Below are 19,939 nucleotides of genomic sequence, written 5' to 3' on the forward strand. Positions count from 1 at the left end.
TGGAAGAGAACCCCAAAGGAGAGAACATAACCAATGTCTGGAAGGATTACATCATTGAAAATGCCATTGTTGTTATAGAAAAGGCTGTGCAAGCTGTCAAGGCAAAAATGAGAAATTCCTACTGGAGAAAATTGTGTCCAGATGTTATGCATGACTTCACAGAACTTATGACAGCCAATCAAGAAAATAATGAAAGATATTGTAGATACAGTCTTTTAAAAAACGAGGACAGGAGGTGAAGGGTTTCAAGATTTGGATCTTGGAGAAATTCAAGAGCTATTAGACACTGTACCAGAGGAGGTAACAGAAAATGACTTGATAGAGATGACTGCTTCCAAATGTGCTGGACAATGAGAAAGAAGACATAGAAGAAGCAGTGCCAGAAAAAAAATTGATATTAGACAATCTGGCCAGAAGGGTTTCAGTTATTCAAGACTGCTCTTGACTTCTGTTGTGACATGGACCCTTCTATCATATAGGCACTGCAACGAAAGCAAATGGTGGGGAAAAGATTAGTAACATATACAGAAATATTTTTAGAGAAATGAAAAAGCAAAAAGTCAGAGAGAAATTAAAACGTATTTCCATAAAGTTACACCAAGTGTGCCTTCTACTCCTGCCTCCCTTCCACCTTCTCCACCTCTTCTGCCTCTGCCACCACTGAGACAGCAAGACCAACCCCTCCTGATCTTCTTCAGCATACTGAACATGAGGATAAAAATATTTATGATGATCCATTTCTACTTAATGAATAATCAATATATTTTCTCTTTCTTATAATTATTTTCTTAATATTTTCTTTTGTTTACTTAATTGTAAGAATACAGTATATGATGCATATAACATACAAAATGTGTGTTAACTGACTGTTCATGTTATCATAAGGCTTCTGGTCAACAGTAGGCTATTAGTAGATAAATTTTGGGGGATTGAAAAGTTATATGTGAATTTTCAACTGCAAGGGGGATCAGTGCCCCGAATGCCCACACTGTTCAAAGGTCAACTGTTTATTATTTGCATTGAGATATAGAGGTAATTCAGCAGGTAATTGATTTGAAAGGGTCCTGCTGCATAATAAGAGATGGCCGCCGCTATATTCTACTTCACTTTTGCTTTACAAAGGTATTGTAGAAACAACTCATTAAGTAAAAGTGGTGGTAATAATGTTGAGATAAAGCTTATGAGACAGAGAATCCTGTAAGCACAGGCATTCAGTATTTTATTAAGATATCTGACAAATACATTATGCTCTACTTATGATCAAGATTGAGAAATGTTGACCAAATTGCAGTAAGGTCAGGCAAATTTCACAACTAATTTTTTCTAAATAGTTAATATGAATCTGAATAGTCATCTAGGAATGTACTTCAGATTCTGGCCTTATTCAACAATTTTATTAATGCCTATTATAAGGTCATTTGCTGCATGCTGATCAAACCTGTATATAAACAATTTGGGAGTAATAGATAATATGTTAACTGAAAGAATAGCAATATCAACAGATTAAAACAAGAGACTAATTATACCCAGATGTTATTTAACAGGTATGTAATGAAAAGTTCTAATTGTGGTATACAAAACCATTTACACAACTATAAAATATGGGTCTGATGCCTTAGTAGCCTGGTGGGAAACATTTAAGTTTAGTTGACAGTAAACTCAATATGATTTCCCTTTGTATAGTAATTGCTAAGAAAAGTTAATTATGTTATTATGTATTAATTGAAATATGTGTCCAGAAGGGAGGAAAAATAATCATACAATATCCAGTTAATATGTTGTGTTGTATTTAGTGTTCAACTTACAGAGAAACTTTCACAAATTGGAATTTGTCTAAAGCAGACCACCTAGAATAATGAGGGACTTGACATTAAGTTACAAGAATAAAAGCAATAAGAAAGGGACAATTTAAGCTGTTGTTTTCAGATTTGAAGGGAGGACTCAAAGTTTTAAACTTGCCTGTAGCGCTAATCTTTGGATCAACATTAAATAAACAAGTAGAGTTGACTCAAAAGATAATCAGCTTAGTTAGCTGTATACTCATTATCAGTGGGGCCATAAAAACAGATGATGAAAGTAATTCAGGAATCAGAAGTTAAACTAAGTTTTTCCTAAGACACTTAGAAGATTCTCTAAGATTTATGATTCTTTAGGTTTTAGTTGCTATGTTGTTGATGATGTTTAAATGAAATGCCTCACTCCAAGTACCTTGCCATGACATTCTCAATTTTTTTATCTGTTACCTACCCATATATCCACCTTTGTCTTCTACTATGCCAGTCTTGAGTCTTGTGCACTTGGTGATATTTGACCATTTCTTACCTATAAGAACAGCAATTTCATATGGTTAAATCCAATAATCTAAATTTTCTCCAAAGATGCCTTAAACTTTCCAGCCTCTAGGTATATACGATTCCATTTCTGTAATGTAACAGTCCAGAACACTCTCCACCTCCACTTATTCAAATACTACTTTGTGTTTAAAGTTCAGTTTGTCCACTCATCCATGAAGACTTCTTTAGTCATTTCAACGTCTGATTGTCTACCTCTGCACATCTTTAGGACTTCTCACCCAGGACAAATGATATTGCTTTATATGGTTATTTGCCTTCTGCTATTAAGCCCTGGCTCTCACAAGTGCCATACCCAGTGTTTATCGAGCTACAGTATGACTTTCCAAACAGTAGGGGCTCAATATCTAGCTGCCGATGATACAGTTGCAAAGTTCAGAAGTGGCTAACCACTCTGCATCTGAATATAACTGATGCTGAATGAAAGGCTATCATAATTTCTCACAGGGTCTCTGACCCATGATTCACTGTAAAATGTAATTAACATACAGTTCTCATACTTTGTAGTTAGCAGAGACAAAACTGAACATTTGTAGGTACATGCATATTAGGAAGGCTTTGGGCAGTGCAGTTACCAGGGTTGTTTGTGTAGAACTATGAATTAAAGAGTTTTGCAAAGGCAGATCTAACATTCTTTTCCGCACAATGAGGTAAATCTTCCATTTGTACATTCACTCCCATTTTCATCTCTTTCTCTCCTTGAAATTTGTTTTGCAAGAACATTTTAATGCATTTATCTCCTTCCCTCAGCTTGTGAAATTACTCATGCCTGGGATGCATAATCGAGAGGTGTCCTCTTACATCCATGGGATTTGAGGCTTTATGAATCATTCCAACATCAGAAGAATGTTTGTATAAGAAGAAATAGATTTATATGAAAAAATGTATAAAGAATTTTTAACAACCCTGGCTCTTGGTTTGGGCAGGCTTACAAGGGAGAATTTCTATGTATGCAGGCAGCAAATACATATAGTTGGCAACATTTAAATATTAAAATAGCTTCATGAAGGCAGGTGCTTTTTCACTGGGAATTTGCAGTGTGCATTTTCATCAATTTATCCTCCTCATTTTTACACATTGGAAAGGAATGTCTTTAATCCTCAGATTAGCACATGGCAGTCCTTTAAAACTGGAATTACAATTTCTCCAAGCACACGGACATACGTGGTATGGAAAAGGGATAATTATCTTTACAGAAAAGCTACTAGGATGATTTGCCTGAGGGTGGATATGAAATCCTCTGGACATATTTCAGAGAAACAGCAATTTTTAAAAACATGATAGTTAGCTACTCTCTACTTGAAATAATGAGGTTTGTTTTTATTAATGAGAAGTTCTGGAGTTCTGTTTTCATAATGGTCGAGACATTGTGTGTGTGTGCATGTGTGTGTGATCTCTAAAATTTTATTTATACTTATTAAAATTAGGTTTTAGGCTACCAAGAATTTTTGAGAACACTAGAGGCTCCTTGTCACAATAGGAATCATCGGAATTTCAGTAAATGTTATTTAGTCTAGGGAAGCCCTTTCAAATGAAATGGCTAACACTGGAAATAATGCTGGCCATAGGAAGAGTGTGGTTTGTGGTTAGAAAGCCTGCAACTTCTAGTTCTCCAAAAGATCCTTTTTGCTGTATTCCTGTTCTCCTCATTTTTTGAAGTTTCCTAGCATATTTGATTTTCAGAAACTTTTCACAAAAATACCTGAAATTCTTTCACATAAATGAAAATGAATCATTAAATGTAAAACAAAATATTGGAGCTGTAATGGAGACCTGGGTCCCATCAAATCCAACTCCTTTAGAATTCTATAGAAATGAAGCATGCTCTACAGAAGTTAAGTGTACAACTGAATTATTGAAAAGCTGGACATGCAGACAGTGTGTTCATTCCTTTTCATCATTGCCCTTTTAAGTCTGTTTTATCAAATACTTCTTTCCTGCCCTGGGATAAAATCTTGGGCTTTTCCAACTACTCTCAGGTATTAATGAATAGTGTGAATGAATAATCTAATTTTCCAAGCATTGAAAAGTTTAATATCCGTATCAGTTAGCTCTGGGCGCCATAACAAAATACCACAAACTAAATGGCTTAAAATTTATTTATCACAATTCTGGAGGCTGGGAATTCCAAGATCAGAGTGACGGCTGATTTGGTTCTTGATGGGGTATCTCCTCCTGACTTACAGATGGCCACCTTCTTGATCGTGGGGAAAGAGAAGGAGAGATCTTTCTCTCTCTTCCCCTTCTTATAAGGCCACTTATCAGATTAGCACTCTCTCTCCTCCATGACCTCATTCAGCCTTTACTGCCTCCTAAAAGCCCTATCTCCAAATATAGTCACATTGGTGGTTAGGGCTTCAACATCAAAATCTGGGGGAAGGGGACACAATTCCAACAATAACAATATCAAAGCTTCTGTCTCTAATTCATAGCTGAGGCCTAACTAAGCCAGTTTTGGAAAGTGGTCACCTTTTTCCAGTTTTATGTTATTATTCATCCTAGCTTTTGTATTCCTCAATGGTCACAAAGCTGCTTCTTTCTTATGTGATGTGGAAGAAAGATGGGGAAAGAAAGAAGGGGAATTGGTATCATGTAGTTCTCCTTTCTCTATTCGTGCACTTGAGCAGATCTCAAAAAGTTTGTACTTTTAGGGTGTCCTTGGGAGCTTTTCAAACAAACCCATCATTATTCAGGGTCCTCTTCTGCTGAAGACCACAATGCTACAGAGTGTCTCCTCTAGTTGACTGTGTATGACACCTTCCTCAGTCCCTGCTTCTGAGTTTCCTACAGAGACTTTCCTAGTTGTGTTGCCATGTTCCTCTAGTGACCTTCATAGTCAGGCTCCCCTTCCAGATAACTCAAATCCAGCTACCTTCTGGGAGCCATGCAAATGTCTACTTTAACTTGTCAGGAAGAAATAACAATCAAAGCTAGCACTCACTATGTGCCAAACCCAGTGTCAAGCACTCACCATACTTCAACTCATTTCATTCTCACAACCCTCATTTGAATTATTTCTACAAAGCCACAGAAAAATTAGTTACGCAACCATGAACACTTAGTTAATAAGTGGTGGATGTGAAATATGGACTTAACCAGTAGAGACACAGAAACTACACTTTGAACCACTGCACCACACTGAGAGAATGACCAAGAGTGTTTCTTTTCCTCCAAATCTGTCTCATCACTCTGTCATCATAGGCAGCTCCAGCCTCAGTTTCTAGGTGTAAGTCAGGGACTCTTCCTCATTTTTTTCCAACTGAAGGAGCACAGACTAAGTCCTTCAAGGGTTTCATGGAAGTCTGCCTCATTCGATTTATCTGGAAAGCACCACCTGCTCTCCTCTATAATGAGAAGGAGAATAATCAAAACAATGTCTTTGGACAAGCTCACTGGATCCTTTTAATGAACTCATATGGTATTGTTTAGCTAAAGATGGAAGATCCAATTTTAAGGCCCCACTCAGATGGCCTAGAAAATCCCACTAGAACATACGGGTATTTCATACCTGGTGCTTTAATCTTTGAGGCCCCACTGAAATTTGCCAAGGGAGGGAGCGTACCATTTTGACATTCTATTTAATGAATTGCTCACTATCACACAATTATCTAGTTGCTAAGCCAGAAAGAAAGTAGTCACATAGCTACTAACAAAGTTAACAAATCTCTAGGAAAACATGGATTTTCTCAGGAATCAAAGCTAAAGGATAAAATGGCAATGTATGTGGGTATATTTCTGGGGTGTGTGTGTGTGTGTGTGTGTGTGTGTGTGTGTGTTTAATCCGCTATCCATTCTGTCTTCTAACAATAGCAACCATATTTTCTTCTAATGAAGTACTCCACTTATACCTCAGGCTATGTGATCCAGGCAAAATTTACTCAGCTCCCATAGTTCTAGGGGTAGGTATCTGAACTCATTGCAGCCAAACTTCATAGCCACAATAACCAGTTAAGGGATGTACAAGGGACCCAGTTTAGTACAATGAGAGTTTCCTTAGACTTATTCTGGAACTACTATAAAACAGATACCTTATTTCTTCTGGACTTGCTAAAACTGGTAGCCAATTTTTCTACCAATGGAGATGACCTACCTAGGTATGAAGCGCAAATATAGGAAAACAGCCTGAAAAGAAAGTGAAAGAATCATGATGGCATATCAGAAACTCTGGATCCAATCATATCTGAAGCTAAATACCTAAAATCTTCAATTATATGGAATCAATACATCCATTTATCAATCAACTTGAAAATAAAATATCACAATAGAGTATTAATGGATGGTAAAGAGTTTTTACAGGGCCCATCATGGGGTGTGGACTGATCCTGTTGACACTCCTGAAATTATATTTCATATGTAGTTGATTTTCCTGCTTCTCTACCCCAGTCATTGTCAATGTCCTATCTGCATCACTTTGCAGTCACCTTTGTGCAGAGTCACGGGATTTTAAATTCAAACACCTGAGACTCTGCTTGAAGGCTTCTGGCCATGAAAGACCTTTCTGCTTATGCATTGGTTAGGCCAGAATTTCTGAGAAGTTTATGCATCCTTGAAGTAGACTTCAAAAAATGACCATAAAAAAATTGGTAGATAAATACCCTAGTTCCCTCACACCTTATTTGAGATGACACACAGCCTACCAGAGGTCCCTAACAGAACTGAGCCACTATTTCCACAGAGATAGCCTGCTCAATTATACATTTAATTGGCTTTCTTCCCTTACTCTAACTCATCACTTTCCACTTCCTTAGTGACTTCTTGAGATCACCTCCTAAGTAAACTATTTGCATTCAGAGTTTGCTTGTAGGGAAACTCAATCAAGACACCTTGCACTGGTTACGTGTCCTCTGACACACTTATAGGTGTAGTGGTGATGATTAGCACTGTCATTGTACATAAAATCTCTTGGACAAGGGAGTTTTTGGACAAGGAAGAATTTCTATCTATGCAGGCAGCAAATACATATAGTTGGCAACATTTAAATATTAAAATAGCTTAATGCAATCAGGTGCTTTTTCACTGGGAATTTACAGTGTACATTTTCATCAATTTTGCCTGCTCATTTCTACACATTGGAAAGAAATGTCTTTAATCCTCAGATTAGCACATGGCAGACCTTTAAAACTGGAATTACAATTTCTCCAAGCATAGGGACATACCTGGTATGGAAAAGGGATAATTATCATTACCCCTGAGCTTTCAAAAACACTTCAACTACCACTTCACCCAGGATCTAGCTCACTGGCACAAGTGAAAGGCAGCATTGTATCCTTTTTCAATTCTGAGGTTTTCAACCATTCAATGCGTAGGAGAATCTTGTCCCAAGACAACACATTGTCCCATTTCCCACAAACACACCAACTTTTCAGAAGCACCAAGATAGAGTGAACTCTCCTATATAAAAGGATCACAGGGTTACGTTGAATTTCTGAATGGGAGAGGGCCCTTCCTTCTTATCTAAAGGAAGAGAAATGGTATAAGAATTGATTTTCACACAGGAAGGGGAATATCACACTCTGGGGACTGTTGTGGGGTGGGGGGAGGGGGGAGGGATAGCATTGGGAGATATACCTAATGCTAGATGAAGAGTTAGTGGGTGCAGTCCACCAGCATGGCACATGTATACAGATGTAACTAACCTGCACAATGTGCACATGTACCCTAAAACTTAAAGTATAATAAAAAAATAAAAAATAAATAAATTGTTTTACTTTACATATGAAAAGGTTATAGAAGGAATAAAATATTTTAGCTTAAAAAAATTGATTTTCCATAAAATGTATTATGCATTCTGGGACAATTTTCAATGTAAAATAATTACTCCAGGAAAACTGGTGTGAACTGAGACTGTCACATGCAACCTGGGACATATAGAGTTACCCTAGGTAAGACCCAAGGTAAAAAACAAAGCAGAACTCTCCTTAAGTGAAAAGATTTCACAAGTTTCCCCCAAATACCTCTGCTAAGCAGGACTTTAATACTTTCAAAGTGGGCTGCCCCTTTTTGTCAAATCTTATATCTTAAAATTACTTTTCCATGAGCCAACATGCTGCCAATACAACCATCTATTTTCACTTTCCTCAAACAAAATTTATGCTCCCTGAGAGTATAACCACTTCACCCACCTTCCAGGAACATTTACATTTTAAAAGGTAATTTTGTTAAATTATGGAATGTACTATTTAGAAGAAACAGAATAATGTGGTAAGTAATTTTTTTTTTACTTTTCAAGTATAAAAAAGGATATTTGGAAACAGGGAAACTTTCATATATTCTGCCAGAAAGAAAGTAAGCTTTTAGCACTAGATTTATTGTGTAGAGATTTTCAGTGGAGTGTCAAAATAGTTTCCCGCCTCATGTGGACTTCTTATTCCAAGCCCTACTATGTGAAGGGTGCACCCTGGAGATTACCAGGGAGAAGGCCCTACCTTGGCTCTTGTCTCCAAGATTCAGAAGGCAAGTATGGGTGGAGTATATCCACACAGTTTTTGCATTGGGATTTCAGTACCACCCTTCCCCAAACATCAATTAATATTATTATAATATGGTCAGATTTCAAAGAGTCATGGAGTTCCTTTATTTACTGTTGATCAGAGTGCCAATACCTCTGCAGTTTTTCATAAACTACATGTAGCAATTCTATCTTTGTATCCATCATATTGCCATAATATCTTCCAGATGTTGCTTTTCTTTACACTTTATTGGACCAAAACAACAGAAACATGTTTGTATTAGCATACATACACATGTGAGCACATGAACACACATACTCTATGTCATTTAAGTGTAGGTTTTCAAAAAACTGTGCAGTTTACTTTGACTTTCAGCCATACACAATTGCTCAGGTAATGTTTTGAACATTTCTAATGTGTTCTTTTGCATCTCTGAAAAGAATAACCTTTGCCTTGAGTACATAACATGTGTATAGGGGAAATTATAAATTCTTAACTGAAGAAATTCAGAGAAAAAAACACACTGTATCACTTAGGAATTGACTCTGGCTGCTAGGAACAGAGAACTGACTATAGTGACTAAAAATGTGGGCATTTTATTCTTTCATTAATGGAAGTCCAGAAGTAGGCCCTCCAGGGTTGGTATGGTGGCCCCAGAAAGTCACTGAGGGCCTAGGCTCCTATTATTTTTGCTCCACCATCTTTAATACATGGCTTAAATTTTCAAAGTCAAAAAATGGCTCATAAAGTGTTACCATCACAGTGGCATTCCAAGAAGAAAAAAAAAGATAGGGACCTCTTTTGAGTTTAGTGTTCCTCTGATAGAAAGAGTGTGATATGACCAATCTCTCTTAAATCCTTGTCTAATAGGGCTATTTGCTAAACAATCCCTTTAGTTAACGCTCAGCCTTGCCTTGGGGAAAAATTGCTTAGTTTCTACTGTAATTTATCTCTCCCTTGTCTTCTACCTCTGAAGTGATATATAATATCTGGAGGAAGAAGTATGTGGCTTGGGAGACTTGGTGTCTTTAGCAAGAGAGTGCAATCACCTGGCTTCACAGTGGGCCTTCAATGACATCCATGGGTCTCCAGTGTCCAGTCTTTGACTTCCTACTACCTAAGTGTCTTGCTGGCCTCCAGGACAAAAGTTTGTAATTTTTTGCTACAGTGAAGCATGCTATTTCTTTACCTGCTTGATTCAGTTTTCTTCTTGATTCAGTTTCCTCTTGATTCAGCTTTTCCTGTATATAGACCCATCTACTATTTCTACCTCCTAAAACAGCCTCCTACATGGCAACCCACCCATCTCCTTTGCTGTCAACACAATGTCCACAGTACATAGGAAATGAAAGAGCCTCTGGGATGACCCTACAAATTCTGTATGCATGACCACGCCACTGTGCCCTCATAATTGCACTAAGGCTCCCCTGCATTGGGCTAGGATACCCTACACAGCAATTTCTTCCTTAGGTACCCACAAAGGAAACAGAACAAGAGTGTACTGACTTGGTATTGTTATCATTTATCAAACATGTTGCTTCTCTGGATCAAAGCTGGAAAAGAGAAGTCTAGATATAGCACCTGATCTCTTGGAAATATTAACAAGACAAATATTAATTTGTCTTCCTAAATACATGAACTCATCAGCTTTGCACTAATAGACCTAAACTATCCATCTGCTGGAGGAAGACTAAAATGTATTACAAAAAGAAACCACTTATTGCGGTGGGAATGAAAAGAGATATTTCACTGCTGTTATGCAAATAAGATAATGCAGTAAGAAAAGTGTCTTGCAAGCCACTACATTATCTTGAAAAATGATCCAATAAACTTTTTAAAAAATCTGTTTTTCTTACCGTTTTGTATTTCAATAACCAAGCCTGGAAGATCAGTATCAGAGTTTTCTCCAGTGTAGAGAAAATGTCCCTGTCTCCATAAGGTTTGAGAGGAGATCAGAGTTATAAAAGAGTTTGGAACAGAGGGAGAAATTCCCAGAAGATGGCACAAAGAAGGGGAGATAGGAAGATAGAAGAGGAGAGAAAAAATATGTTGATTAACAGGAGAGCAAGACTATCAGAAACGTTTCCAAATCTTGAGCCTTTGGTTATCCATACCAATCTGTGATCTTGTCAGGTGGAAGAAAGTCTTAAGATTTACCTTTCCTAGTCACCTTTGGTTTCCATACAACTTAAACAGGTTGTATAGAAAACTTCTCTTAAAGTGGTTGAGAATCGGGTGTGGACTTTGGCAGATGGGATGGTTTTGGCAGGGACAAGGTGGATTTATGGAAAGCGCAGCAGAGTAGACCACCAGATGGAGCCCAAGTGAGCTTTACAACTTGACATTGAGGGGCCTATAGCAGCATCAGGAAATGAACTGGGTTATCCATTTCTTTATCCATCCACTAGACTCTTACCAAGCTGTCAGAGAGACTAGAGTGTGCACCACTCCACCACAGCCACAAATCCATACAAAGTGCCGAATGAACAAGTAGTGACAAGGCAGAAAGAAGACACTGCTCTGTAGATACATTTAGGAAGAAAAGCTGATCAAACTAAGCTTTCTCTTTTTCCAGAGAAACGGTATTAATGACGTAGAGAAATCATATGAATTATCCAATTGAGCTAAGTTTTAAATCCGGCTTGGTATTTAGTAGTCTCTTCCCAATTCCTGGTGAGTATTGGTTGTCTTCGCCTCTCTGAGTTACAGTAAAGTTTTTGACTCCTGTTATATTAGGATTCCCTCTCCTCAATTAGACTCAAAATCCCATCCTATCACCTGCTTCCTGCATTGCAATGTCCTGGAAAAATAAATTAAAAGGACATTTTAACAGTAAACCTACTTTGCTTCCTAATTTTTGAAATAATCAGATCTGCTTCCAAATCCTCATTAGCTGTATTGATGAGCTGAACCAAACAATGAGGAAACATTCACAGCTATACCTGAACTTTCAGCATGGGCCCCACTAGGAGAAATCTTTTTGCTTCTATGTCCTTACAGCCTCATGTTCTTTTGCTCTATTCGTACCTTCTAAGTGGTGGGTTATATAATCTTTTAAAATACACATGTAGAACAATCCAACCTCTATGTTAGAGGAAAGTAAAATGATGTCCTCACAAAGGTCTAGTTATATCCTCTTCATTCTTCCTACTAAATATTGAATCTATTTAGACCCCTGAGTTCTTCTAATGGAGTGAGGGTATTATTGTATACACCAGATAGGAGTGGCCTCACTCTACTCCCCTCCTCCTTCCACCTTTTTTTCAACACATAACCAAGAGCCCTTCCTGCAGATTTTGTTTGTTAGGGCAGGTTGGTAATATGTTGACCACCTAATAACATTGGCAAGAAAATTGCATAAAAGTTGAGTCCTACATATGATTTTACTTTATAGTCATGAAAGACTTTCCATGAAGTCAATTCTCACTGCCCCTGCCTCTTTTCCATGCTTTTTAAATGGGATATGAGTACTCACATATGTGGGAGTGGGTCAGCGATTTAAGAAATAGCCGAGTAACATTTTCCCAAAGAATCAATTATACTTAAAGACTTGGATAAAAACCATTCTCAAAATCCTATGAACTTATGCCTAAGCAAGAGTTTTAAAGAAAGTTCATCTTTGAAACAGAAGACTTTGAGCTATAGTCCCAAATCATCCCATACCCTCCCCATCCCTCAAGACACATGCTGTCTCCATCCACTGCCAAACTTCCTCATTTCATACAGATAAGAAGCTTTGGATTTTTTTTTTTGCATAAGTCCATGTAAAATTCAAGAGTTATCATATTTAAGAGTGAAATTGCCCTAAGGAAACTTTCTACTATTATAGTTTAGTAGTGAAGTAAGGAAAGTAGGGAAGTAAGGAAAGTCCGAATTTGGGGCAATGTATGACTGTATATTTAAGATAATCTGGTATACAGGTTCTTGACACAAATTCTCAAAGGCAATCAGAGTTTTTGACTATTTAGATATGAATTATCAATATTAAATAAGCTAAGAAATACCAATTGGGTTTTGAAAGAAGTAAAATTGGGAGATTATATTCATATAAATTATGCTATTATTTGGCCCTGATTTTGTGTGTGTGCGTGGTGTGAGTGCATACATGTGTGTGAGTGCATGCACATGTGCTTGTGTGCATGTATGCATGCCTGGGTGTGTGCGTGTACACATGTGTGCATGTGTGCATGTATGTGTGTGCGTGTGTGTTCTACACTAAAGTGAAGTTTGTTCTGCAAGCTACTGGCTTGGTTAAAAAGGTTTGGAAACATGAGTGCAGTTCCAGTCATAACATTTAGACCTTCATTTCAATCCCATAATAGTTAGCTTAAGTAATGTCTAAATATTTCTTTAAGCCACAATATCCTATTTTCAGCAACGGACTCTAAATCATAATGCACTGTATTTGCCTCTTTCTGACTTGGAATAAGTTCCCATGTGGAACAGTTGTAAGCTCCTTTGAGATGTATCAACTGCACCAAGATATAAAGTAAGACTGGCAAAAGGAAATATGTTTGAATCCCTGCTCTGACGAAATAATTCAGAAAAATTTTATCTATATGCTCTGCATCTGATTTAGTTCTGTGTTGGCATCTGCTTCTCATTGAGCAGAATCACCTCTGTTACTATTAAAAGGCCAAGAGCTGTCTTTGAAATTACAATGACGTGCAATTAAGAAGTTATTTCAGTTATCAGCATACAGTAACTCAACTAGCCATAGTTAAGAAAGTGTATAAATTCCAAAGACATTCAAAACATCTGGATTTGGATGCTTCTCCCTTTCCATAATTGATGTGTTAGCTGCTCATGGGTGAAAGAACATACAGCACATTTTAGGGACATCTGTTTCAAGTTAGGGTTAATTGATTTCCATTCATGTCTTTCTCTTTTTTTGCCCAAAATATATCAGAAAATACAGATCAGGAAAAAAAATGCATTTCAAACAAGCTTTTGTATTTAAATGCATGTATTAAGAGAGAAATATACAATTAATATAAAACTTTCTGGAATCTTTCACTACACTATGACTCAATTGTGATAATTGTCCTCAAAATCATAACTAAGACATTGAGTAATTAGTATGTCGTCATCACTGTGTTTAGTAATTTACAATCATTATCTTTTTTTTTTCTTCTTTCTTTTTTATTTTAGACAGAGTCTCACTCTATCACTCAGGCTGGAATGCAGTGGCGATCTCGGCTCACTGCGATCTCTGCCTCCTTGGTTCACAAGATTCTCGTGCCTTGGCCTCCTGAGTAGCTGGAATTACAGGTGCACCCCAACACGCCTGGCTAATTTTTGTATTTTTTGTAGAAACAGGGTTTCTCCATGTTGGCCAGGCTGGTCTCAAACTCCTGACCTCAATTGATATGATTTTCCAAATGAAGAAAGGTAGTCAGAGATGGAAAGTAATTTGCCCAAGGGCACAACTCTTAGCAAAAGGAACAGCTGGAATTCTCACCTAAATGGTTTGATACCAAAGCCCACATTGTATAATTGCACTAATGGGTTATAAAATGCAATAGTGACAAAACCATTATATGGCACCAATCCTGCTGTGTGCAAAGCCTTACATGAAGTACGTTCAAAAATTTTTCAACTTATGGAACTGACCACTTCACAGTCTGCAAACCATTTCATGACAAATTTTAACAAGGAACTGGGACTGAATATTTTCCCAGTAGTGTCCATGACTTGGTAAATCTGTAAACCTCTCTGAATCTGGGTTTCCTAAGGTAAGCTGGCTGTATCTATAATAGTAGGATTGCTATGAAGATACAGGGTATTAATCTGTATTAAAATGTTTTGCATACACAGAAGAATAATTTCCTGAAGTGTTAAGTCAAAAGCTTACTTCCCCAGAAATCGTAACAGATGTTTTGAGTGAAAAGAGTTCCAGGTCAAATTTGTTTGGGAAACCCTGCATTTTGCTGTAACTATTTACACCTACTACCCACCCACCCACCCCACCCCACATAGAAGACATGTGTTACCTTGTTTAAAACCTCTGCCATCCTTTTCTGGTAATGGGATTCATGCTATTGGGATATTCCTCCTCCTCTGACTCCACAGGCTGCTGGTGGAGCTGCTACTCACCCAGGAATTACAGTGGAGCAAATGACCTTATGCCCTGGAACATTTTACCTTGCTACAAGAATTGTGGGATATATCCAGGAGCAGTAGCTCACACCTGTAATCCCAGCACTTTAGGAGGCCAAGACGGGCAGATTACTTGAGCCTAGGAATTCAAGACCATCCTGGGCAACATGGGGAAAACCCATCTCTACTAAAAAATACAAAAAATTAACCAAACATGGTGGCAAGCATCTTTAGTCCCAGCGACTCAGGAGGCTAAGGTGGGAGGATCGCTTGAGGAGGAGGCAGAGGTTCAGGAGGCAGACGTTGCAGTGAGCTGAGATTGCACCACTGCACTCCAGCCTAGGCAACAAAGTGAGACTGTGCCTCAAAAGAAAAAAAAAGGAAAAAGAATTGAAGTCTAAGACTGTGAACCCAGACCTGTTGGTGGTCATACTCTGTCATTGCTGTAGAAATAAATTCATCTAACTTGCTTTTTGGCTTAAGCTTCTTTGACTTTGAGGTATGTTGAATATACTCTTTGTAGAGATTCACTATGAGAAACACTAGAAAATGTTAGCCCATTTCAACAAAGTGTGGGTTTGAAAAATCAGACATCTGTCTCTAGGAGTATGTTATAAAAGAAGAAAAGAAAAATCAGACATATGAAGTGGAAATAAAGTATTATTAATAATAAGGAAATTGACAAAGTATTCTATGATAATCTTTTTAAAATTTTTTTATTGATACATAACATTTGTACATTCGTATGGGGTACACGTGATATGTTGTTACATGTATAGAATGTGTATAGAATCAAGTCAAGGTATTTAGGGTACTCATCACCCCAAGCATTTATCATTTCTATATGTTGGGATCATCAAGTCCTCTCATCTAGCTATTTGAAATATACAATACATTGTTTTTAACTATAGTCACCCTACTCTGCTATCAAACATTAGAACTTATTTCTTCTAACTCAATATTTGTACCCATTTACCAGCCTTTCTTCATCTCCCCCGCTCCCCCTACCTCATCTCAACACACATCCTTCCCAGCCTCTGGTAACTATTGTTTTACTTGCTACCTCCATGAGATTAAACTTAGTGAGGAAGGCATGTTAAAAGCTGACATAGGCCAAAAGCGAGGCCTCTTACACCAAGCAATTAGCCAAGTTGTGAATGCAAAAAAAGTTCTTGAAGAAAATTAAAAGTGCTACTCCAGTGAACCCACAAATTATAAGAAAGTGAAACAGCCTTCTATGCTGGTAGAGAGAAAGTTTTAGTGGTCTGGATAAAAGATCAAAGCAGCCACAGCATTCCCTTAAACCCAAATCTAATCCAGAAGAAGATCCTAATCGCTTCAATTCTATCAAGGCTGAAAGAGGTAAGGAAGCTGCAGAAGAAAAGCTTAAGCCTAGCAGAAGTTCATTCATGAAGCTTAAGGAAAGAAGCCATCTCCACAACGTAAAAGTGCAAGGTGAAGCAGTGAATGCTGACGTAGAAGCTTCAGCAAGTTATCCAGAAGATCTAGCTAAAATAATTGATGAAGGTGGCTACAATAAATAACAGATTTTCAATGTAGATGAAACAGCTTTAAATTGAAAGAAGACACCATCTAAAACTTTCATAGCTAGAGACAAGTCAATGCCTGGTTTCAAAGCTTCAAAAGACAGGTTGACCCTACTTTTAGGTGCTAACTTTAAGTTGAAGCCAATGCCCATGTATCATTCCAAAAATCCTACAACCCATAAGAATTATGCTAAATCTACTCTGCCTGAAAGAGAAAGCCTAGATGAGAGCAATTCTATTTATAGTATAGTTTACTGGATATTTTAAGCCCACTATGGAGACCTACTGCTCAGAAAAAAAAGATTCCTTACAAAATATTACTGTTTATTGACAATGCACCTGGTGATCCAAGAGCTCTGATGGAGATGAACAAGGAGATTAATGTTTCCATCCCTGCTAATGCAATATATATTCTGTAACCCATGGATCAAGGAGTAATTTGAAGCCTTATTGTTAAGAAATACATTTTGAAGGCCTTTAGCTGCCATAGATAATTATTCCCTTGGTGGATCTGGGCAAAGTAAATCAAAAACCTTCTGGAAAGGATCCACCATTTTAGATGTCATTAATAAAATGTGTGATTCATGGGAGGAGGTCAAAATAATAACATTAACAGGAGTTTGGACAAAGTTGATTCCAATTTTCACGGATGACTTTGAAGGGTCCAATATTTCTATGGAGAAAGTAACTGCAGGCATGATAAAAATAGCAAGAGAACTAGAATTAGATGTGGAGCCTGAAGATGTCACTGAATTGCTGTAATCTCATTATAAAACTTAAACAGATAAAGTAGTTGCTTCTTATGAATGGGCAAAGGAAGTATTTTCTTGAGATGCAATCTACTTGCGATGATTCTGTGAACATTATTGAAATGACAACAAATGATTTAGAATATTCCAAAATCTTAGTTGATAAAGCAGCAGCAAGGTTTGAGAGGATTGATTCCAATTTTGAAAAAAGTGCTATGGGTAAAATGCTATCAAACAATATCATATGCGACAGAGAAATCTTTCATGAAAGGAAGAGTCAACCAATGCAGCAAACTTCATTGTTGTCTTCTCTTTAAAAATTGCTGCAGCTACCCCAAACTTAAGCAACCACCAGTCTGATCAGTCAGCAGCCATCAACATTGAGGCAAGACCCTCCATTAGCAAAAAAGATTATGGCTCACTAAAGTTTCAGATGAATGCTAGTATTTTCCAGCAATATAGCATTTTAAATTAATGTGTATATATTGCTTTTTAGATATAATGTTATTGAATGCTTAATAGACTACAGTATAATGTACACATAATTTTTATTTGCACTGCAAAACCAAAAAACTTGTGTGACTTGTTTTATTGTGATATTTACTCTATTGCAGTGGTCTGGAACTGAATCCACAATATCTCTGAGATATGCCTGTATATAATCTTAAACATTAAAATAATTCCAAAGATATGGATATTTGGAATGATAGCGTTTCATCCTAAGCCCAACTTGGTCTTCATCTAATATCCCATGTATCAAATTATAAAGCTTAATTGGTAGAGTCTGCACATTTAATAAGGAATACTAAACTGAATGGCATCTTCTGGTATTAACTCACATCCCCATTCTCAGTAGCAGCCATGAGTTTCTAGAATTGGTGATGTCTGTTAACATGCTTTCAATGAAAGCAACAGAGGATGCTACTCAAAATAGCTCTAAACATTAGACAATGTATAACCTTGCATATCCAGAGGATTTTATCATTGACTCAGGAACTATTCAACTTTTCTTTCTAATTCCTCAGCTTTGCCCTCAGGCTTATCTCTTCCACCTAATTGCAAGTGACTGTAGCAGCTCCAATTATTGCATTCTCATCCCTCAAAAAGACTACAAAACTCCGTATCTTTCCCTTGTCCCTCTTATTAAGTAATAACAGTTTTTCCAGGTGCCTCCCAACAGGCTTTCCTTTGTGTCTCATCAGCTGAGTTACATCATGTGACCATTTCCATTTCTATTACTGGAAAGATAAATAACTGGTTTAAACTAACCAATATTTACCCTCCTATGGTGAGAGAAGTCAGACTTAAAGCAAATGGTCTCCCATTACTTCAACAACTCACAATTCTGTGTATACATGGAAGGAGCAGAAATAGGGGAGAGCAATGTCTATCACAAGTACCTAAAAAATAAATGTTTTGGGTGCACAATTACAAAAAGAAAAAAAATTCAAAAAAAGAAAATGTAAGTTTAAAATAATCTCAGAGGAAAATTAAAATAAAATAGAAATTACCTTAAAATGTCAATAAATAAATATATTGCATTTTATATTGTCATTGGAAATTATGTTAAGGGAAAACTAGTGCAGCTAAAAAGAAAATTTTTTTGAAAAAATATCTTACAACAGCTAAATTAGGAGAAATGAGAGCTATATAAATTATCACAATTTAGTTAATATTCTTCTATCCTGCCTGTTAAAATGGGCCTCCAATTGACATTTAAAAAATATGCTTAATTAGATTCACAGATTAAAGTTTTCTACTGCAGTTAATTTAACTACTTTCTAGGTAGATTTTATATATATATATATATACACACACACACACACACACACATATACATATGTGTGTATATCCGTGCATGTATATGCATATATATGTATGTGTACATATACACTTTTATGAAGAACTGATCCTGGTTCTATAGAAGGAGAGAAGCAGAGTCCAATATAGATTGATTTTGTTTATAAAAAGAATTTTTTACAAGATGTCTTTTATACACACCTGTGAAATATTTGTTGCTCTGTAAATGAATGTGTTGGCACTCTGCCCCACAGAGTTTTATATATTTTAAAACTAAAATGTCTTCCTAATTTTTTTCATTAGATAAAACGTTTCCATGCTATAACAACAACAAAAAAATTGTCAGGGGTCTAACTGTGCTTCTCCATCCCCGCTCCTAAAGCCTATATTTTGGGAGCAGAAATTTAAAAAATGAGTGCCTCCTTCCCGATGTCAGAGCAAAAGCCAGATATCTCAGAGAGCAACTCCCCACAAGGGTGAGGATGTGGTTCACTGTGTGTACAGTGCATCAAGGCAATTTCTGTGCTGTTTGCTTTCTTCCCAAACCCTGTCTGTCTCTGCTCCTCAATCTAGATACTCATGCCCCCCAGAATTAGAAAACACTCTGCTTTCCAGCAGTCTCTCCACCATCACATATGGGCACACTCTCATGTGTGCTTAAAACTTTTCAGCCTGGTATACATTTTCTGTGGACTCAGGCTGCCTTCCATAGACTTGATAGCTACCTAGGCATCAGGACTAAGAAGATACACATAACCATGGTATGACGTAAAAGAAGAATGATCCAAGCACCCTTTCATTATTATTTAATAAGCATTTATTATCTGCCAGGAACTATGGATAAAGATATTAAGAACAGGTGTTCTTAATTAGCCAGGCATGGTGGCATGTGCCTGTAATCCCAGCTACTCGGGAGGCTGAGGTGGGAGAATTGCTTGAATCTG

The 19,939-nt window shown here is 37.1% G+C and overlaps 1 long non-coding RNA gene across 2 annotated transcripts in view; it reads right to left on the reverse strand.

The window, feature by feature from the left end:
* Nucleotides 1–19,939, reverse strand: part of LOC130541370 (uncharacterized) — an 89,423-nt gene that overhangs the window by 56,767 nt on the left and 12,717 nt on the right. Inside the window, exon 2 of one of the 2 annotated variants that reach the window (XR_008955416.1) lies at nt 2,248–2,322. The exons of the other annotated variant lie outside the window; for it this stretch is intronic. This is a non-coding gene — a long non-coding RNA (uncharacterized LOC130541370). The remainder of the gene's footprint in view (nt 1–2,247; nt 2,323–19,939) is intronic. 2 annotated transcript variants of the gene reach the window in all.

Source organism: Pan paniscus, chromosome 2 (genome assembly GCF_029289425.2).
Source record: "Pan paniscus chromosome 2, NHGRI_mPanPan1-v2.0_pri, whole genome shotgun sequence".
Lineage (NCBI taxonomy): Eukaryota > Metazoa > Chordata > Mammalia > Primates > Hominidae > Pan > Pan paniscus.